General features: G+C 42.9%; 1 protein-coding gene and 1 long non-coding RNA gene across 12 annotated transcripts in view; one reads left to right on the top strand and one right to left on the bottom strand.

Moving 5' to 3' along the window:
* The window catches only part of LOC111266928 (prolactin-releasing peptide receptor), a 102,937-nt gene that overhangs the window by 85,800 nt on the left and 10,611 nt on the right, over nt 1-6,526 (top strand). The window contains exon 1 of one of the 11 annotated variants that reach the window (XM_022844798.2): nt 3,337-3,609. The exons of 8 other annotated variants lie outside the window; for them this stretch is intronic. The gene's annotated coding sequence lies outside the window, so the exon portion shown is untranslated. 2 more of the 11 variants (XM_022844797.1, XM_022844796.1) reach the window with 2 other exon arrangements.
* On the bottom strand, nt 459-1,591 carry LOC111266931 (uncharacterized). Its single transcript, XR_002684327.2, has 2 exons — nt 1,409-1,591; nt 459-1,165 (listed from the first exon to the last, which is right to left on the bottom strand). It is a non-coding gene; the product is annotated as an uncharacterized LOC111266931 (long non-coding RNA).

The raw sequence follows: 6,526 nt of genomic DNA, 5'->3' as shown, positions 1-6,526 counted from the left end.
ATATTCGCTTGAGCAGACCCAAGATTGGTATTAGGTTCCTCAATTTGTAGCGAAAATTAATAGACCCAAAACGTGTACAGAAATCCTATATATATATATATTTCTAAACTCTCAAAAGAAGGTAACCACGCCCTGGCTTTGTAGAGGGCCGTCCTTTCGAGTAGCGTTCTAGCGATATAAGGGAAATTATGTAAACGACCTGTTTGTAAAATCCTCTAGGGCCTAATCCTAAAAGCGGTATCCTCTCCGTGGTTATCGATTGGACAATCATTTCACGTCATTATTAACGAAACATCTTCGTTGGGCCCCGGCCATATACGCCTAAGTTTGAAGAAACCAACTTAAAAGTTCTCATTAACAGATTGACTAAAAACATTGTTAACCTAATTGCCAGGGCTGCTCTTAAATAATCGAAGGGAATGCACTATACGAAGTGCGCGAAAAAGCAAACGATGGCGTAGGTATTTATTGCTTGCTGCGTATATTTATTGCTGACACGAGTGTGCTCGTTAACACTATGGTACATAGCTTTCATCAGCCAACGTAGTGCCAATGTACCTAGTGATGAACTTTGGTAATTGGTTTATAGATGGTACAATAAGTTTAACTATTAGTAGTATTACCTTACGAAGTGCCCTTCAGACATAGGACCCTTTATATGTATATGCAAATCATATAACCGCAGAGCGCTTAGGTGTTTTTTATTCTGTTGAAAATAAAGCCTTGTACTTCATCAAATCAGGTTTTCGTGTCTTGCGTGCAATTGACGCTACCTTGGTTTATGTAATTTGCTAGAGGTAGTTTTCCCAAACACAATCACAAGATATCGTAGCGTATAGGGCTGTCGTACAATGTCATCGAGGCAATAGCTTGTTCAAATCAACCTCTCGTCTTTCCTTTACAGCCTAACAAAAATAAGCAATATCTAATAAAAGACGATATCTGCTTATTCGAGGTTCTGCAAAAATAACAATAGCCAAGGGCATTTCTAACAGAGGGAACACGTGGCCTGTAACGTGGCATATTTAACGATGATTGAACATTAAGGATCAGTATTGAAGAGCAGTATTGGCCGTCAGTTGAGTACGTCCAGTAGTGTGTAGTCATGCATACGTCACGAACACTCTTCGACGTAAAGTTCAGCGTTCTGCAGGCTAAATCGGGTCTGAAAAATGGCAGGAAATCAGGTTGGGCTATGTAGAAACTGGCGCTTAATCGGCGAACTGATAGCGTAAACATGCGGTGGCGTATGAGCGACCCTTCCGAGTTGATACACAACTTGTCCTCAGTAGACACTGCGCTACTATGTGCAGCAGCACTTGAATACATTTTGCGCAAAATAACAATGACAGGCAAAAAGCGGGGGTGAAGCGGTGTACAACTATAGGGGACAGCGACAAACTTTTACCTCATCTAGCTATGCTTATGGCGGAGAAACGGGGCAAACACAGTAAACGACTAACGTACATGTGACCTACCGATCGTCAATTTATCTTTTTCCCTATTGTTCTGCTGAGCGAATCTAGTAGCATGCTTTTATATGCTACGCTAGAACGCGCGACTTCCGTCTAGCCGTCCAGAAAGCAAAGGTCACTCTGAGGCATCATAGGTCGTAAACTTGTCCTTATCCTCAGTAGGATAGGGAAGAGCTGAATGGAAAACAGGGGGCGGGGAGGATGGGGTTTTGGTTTGGGCGGCAGGAATAGCTCGCAGATCGCTACAAATATCGCGTGGAGCTGATTCGGGGGCTCTGGCAGTGATAGACAAAACTGCCTCGGTAAAGCGTTGTTTGAAATAGCAAACGAAAAGCGTCATTCTCTGTGGACAGAGATATTTGCTATGCCGATGATACGTTTCTTCTTCTATTGTGCTACTGCCGTGTTGTTAGAGTAGGTTTCCCTGTGATCAACATGTACTCGTATCAGTTATTGCTAGAATGAGCCAGCCGTCTTATTTTTTAGCTAGAACGTAGTGTGAAATACTCCATATAGTATTTCTTGCTTTTGCTTTATTTATATTTTCTGAAACAGCACGTAAAATGTATAAGCAGCACCGATACTATCTTAACACGCCAGATTCATGAAATAATGATACCGATTTATCGTGGGTTGACGGTAATGGCAGCGACGGCAAATACCAGCGGGTGATAATAGCTCACCATTAGCAAGCATCTTAAACGTTTAGCACGACTCTCACGAAGACGAGTGCCCGAAGCGCATCCATGAATTTACCTTGCTATAAATGCTTTTATAATCTCTGTACGTGAAATCAATGGGGTCGATTAAATAAAAAAAAGGTCACTCATTTACGTTTGCTTTAATCGTATGAGAACTATGCACTAATTAAGCAATCTTGCAAGTATATAGATTGCGGCGGGCAGTTACTGGGTGCCGTTAGCTACTACCTCATTGACTTAATTTCAACAGATTCGAGCATAAGTCGTCTTGAGCTTTTGAATTTTTTTTTAGTACGGGTCTACAAAATTTGCATGATGTGTCTAAGAGTGTGACAGTATGGCACGCAAGTGGCCCCTATATGTCTGAGGCCATACGCAGATTGACGGCAAGCGATAAACATCAATACACATTACGCTATCGGATAAATTATGAATGACGTCAAAGAGGGCCTATGAGTTTTTTTTTTCTCTGTTACTTGAGAGTGCAAAAGTCTTTTATTTGACCGCTTACGTTTACCTCCCAGGCCATTGGCTGTGTACCTCACGTAGATATACGTAATCATACTAATACTTCTTCTTTGTTCTCAGATAAGCAGCTGTGATAACGGCACGCGAGCGAATCGTTAAGTCTGCTCGTTATGATTGCACAAACTGGCCACAAGCAACGCTACTGCGAAACTTGGAAACGTACTTCAATGCCACGATGTTCTACTAGGTGTTAGAACATCTTCTATGTATTCTGATTCGCTCGATGCTTCCTTTTTTAGCTCGTTCGCTTTTGTTGGCAACAAAACTCTGAATGGCTCTCGTTGTCTATACGGTATTCGTTACAAGTTAGCAAGGCGTACTACCATATCACACACAATGTACTCTTTTGTAATAATGTACAAATTACTCGACGTAGATTCCAAGGGGGCCTCTGCGCGATATTTGTCGCAGCTTCATTTGCCATAAACATAGGATAATGTGCCAGTCCTGGTTGTGTGTAGCCCAACCATTTCTGTAAGTTTTAGCACCAAGGTAGCCTAAGTCTTTTCGATACGAACACCCGTTAGGTGCGTTACTGATGTCGGTACCTCACGGACCCAGCGGCTCTTATCCTAGAGAACGACTTGCTACACTTATACTGCGTGATCACGTTAGTTGAAAACATGCAAAAAAGTTTTACAATAGTTGCCTTCATCTCCGTTTCTTGTCTACATCTAGTAGCACGCCTAGCGTGGTTAAACCATGTTTGCTACGCCATCCTGTTGTTTACGGTGTTAAGACAGGCGTTTGCGTTACTCGTGACGTAATATTCGTCTTCGCTACAGGAGCGACCGGCCAGCCTAGCACGTCGTATCATTCTATCCTATTGTGTCCAGAAAACTATTGGGGTAGCGGTCTCTTTGTTCGCGGAGACTGCGAGCCTGCAGGACTCCACCAAGACGCAGGTAGGCTCGATCGAAAAGACGATAGCTACACCTCACAGTGCTTTTAGAGAATGATATTGTCAGGACCTGCGTTTCACTGCACCGCTTACCCGTCTCAGATTGTTTACAAGTGGCTGATACGATGTAAGGTAATGACCAAATTGAGAGTGCTCCCCGGTCAGGAAGGTGCGGTGTTTCGAAAGGAAAAAAAACTGTGTGCGAAAGAGAACATGATCAATCCGTGTTAATTTAGCTGTGTGAACTTATCACATGTGAGTGATGATGCTGTGGATCTGCTAGGTCGCAATATAGCAGATTCATCCGATCCGTACGGACACCCGCCCATATCAGTAACCCTACTGTTATTATTATGTGAACGTCGGCGCCAACTACCTCTGATAGACTGCAATACGTGCAAAGGATTAGCCAAATCAGAATTTATGTTTGTCTTGTTTTCGGTATTGAACTATTTGTATATAGCTGATGAGTTTATTAGAGTTGCTACTAGGAATAATATTCTATACAAATTACGTAACTTAGCATTAATAAATTGATACAGATATACTCACAAAAATTTCACAGAATAATAACATTGTGTAGTGTATTCTACAGGTATAAATAGGAGAGTATAGACAATGAGGAGGATATTACCGTATTTTAGAATAGCAAATAAGGTTTGCGAATAGCTCGGTCGCCCCCTATAAGGCAATGCACACCTGCACAAATCATAACGACATTTACATGCGTTACATATGCTGTTTTATATGCATCAGAGTAAAGTATATTATTACCTATGTCATAATCAACAAAATACAAAAAAGTCAAGAGAAGCGTTTGTTTCTTTTTTTGCCATACTCGAAGTCGTTGTAACCCTATTATTCGAATACCTTCCATACGCTTCGCATACCTGAAAGAGTACTTTATTTATTTTACGAAAATAAGAGCCTATTTTATTCTAGTATTCGTACTTCTTAAGGATGACGCCTTGCATTTAATCCGTCATCGTTTAAGGTTATTTTTTCAAAATTGTGCTTGTTCCCAAAAGTATATCCGAAACCTTATGACACGGGTAATACATAACTGTATCGTACCAGATGGCTTGAAATGATACGCGGGGAGCCGCGTGCATCATGATGTACCATAATATTATGGAGATCCAATCGACAGAGCACTTGCGACACTTTCCTATAATGCCTCTAACTAGCGCCTCAGCCAACTCGTGCGACTCAGTGCTTCCAAGTATTGTATAAAACAGCAGGTCACGAAGTAAATCGGGGACTCCGCTTAAGAGTCCATATAGAGTCCACGTACAAAGCTGTGTTTGTGCGTGTTATCTTCGTATTATAAGGCCGTACCTAGCGCTTGTTCCCTATTTCGTGCCCTTCCGCCGTAATAGTCGTCCAACCTCCGGCGGCTAAGAGTGCAAAGACACCGTTCAGATACGTGTCATGCTCAATGGTGACGAATGGAGTTCATGAGATCGGATATATCTCTTCTCCCTTTTGCCCTCCGCTCAGGGCGGGCCTTAGCTATTTTCGTGATCGGTGCTATATCCTAGGCCAGCCAGAGCTCTGCTAACAGCAGCAACAAATCCAAAAGTCGTATTCTCTGCTAGGTGGGGCTTATGATGGCGATGTTAAGATATATTTATGCTGTCGTATACGTGAATGCCAAACGAGATAACGATGGCAAAATGAGAAAGTGTGGCGGTGACTTTTACGGAGAGCGCCCGCAGGGAAAATCCTTCCGCTCCTCACTCCCGACTTCTACCAGATTATAGCAGCAAGGTCCTGCAGCACTTACGAAACTTCGAATCTAAAAGCTTGTGATTGTCTATCCTTCGCTCTTTACTTTTCTTCTCTGTCTCCTGTTCAGCGTCCTAGTGCCATCGGTGTCTCTCGTTTTCTCGATAAGTAGCAACCATTGTTTGGGTCATATTAAGGGCCTTAACGAAAACATTCGATTTCATTGACCATCACAAACAGTCAGTCATGTTTCTAGCCAGCTGTTCTCAAGCTTCGCGGAACAACGAGGAATCGATAGCGGCGCGGTAGGGATAGTCATAAAGTTGTGAAGGAAATCACGTCACACAGGGTATCTTTCTGCAGGAGATGGTAGATCCAAACGGCATGAAAAAGACATCAGTGTATCGTGATGGCTTCCAACAATCTGACGAAGCGAGTGCCAAAATGATAGAGGCCTTCCGGGAAAAGTGGCAATGGCGGCTATATAAAGTTGGAGCGAAAGAGGAAACACTTAAGGGAAAATGAAGGCCCCTTGTTCTTCTTTCGCAGCCTCCGACTAACCAACAAGCCTGTCTTCATTTCCACTGATATCCACTTCCGTCAGTAGCCTTAACCGAAGCCGCTGCTGCCGCCTCTACCAAAAAATGAATACTTGCAGTTTTTGAAATAGAAGCCACCGGAAAGACCCCTGTATTGTGGAAGAAAAGTAGAGTTCCTACAGCGAGCGCCTGGTAACAGCATTTGCTCCGGTAGAAAGTGCTGAACAGCGAGAAGACGTTTATCTATAATAAATAACGGTAGCTAAAGTAGCTGCAGCGAGCGAAGCAGTCATTGTAGTAGTCGTTATCGATGACGGTGACAAACGCAATCTGCTGATCCGTCACTGCCAGGAACTTCTCGGATAAATTTGGTTGTGTCAGGGAGTCACGGGGACAAAGGGATGGCTTAGTTTCAGCCCACTGAAGTTTTTTAGACACCGTTCTAAGCACAATGGTTGACCCTATGATAATGGCATGTGCAACTTTCCTCATACACCGGTGCGCCTTCTGCTGATTATCTAGTACATACACGACCATTTCTAATATCGCCTTCTAGACTAAGGCATCTCTATCCGTTTTTGTCTTTGTCTAGGGGTGAGTCATCTGATGATACTATGAAAATGCCGACTTTCTTCTCTGACACAGATTCGTAGG

Source organism: Varroa jacobsoni, unplaced genomic scaffold (assembly GCF_002532875.2).
Source record: "Varroa jacobsoni isolate VJ856 unplaced genomic scaffold, vjacob_1.0 scaffold_1129, whole genome shotgun sequence".
In the NCBI taxonomy this organism is placed as follows: domain Eukaryota; kingdom Metazoa; phylum Arthropoda; class Arachnida; order Mesostigmata; family Varroidae; genus Varroa; species Varroa jacobsoni.
This window is presented reverse-complemented; position numbering and strand designations above follow the sequence as displayed.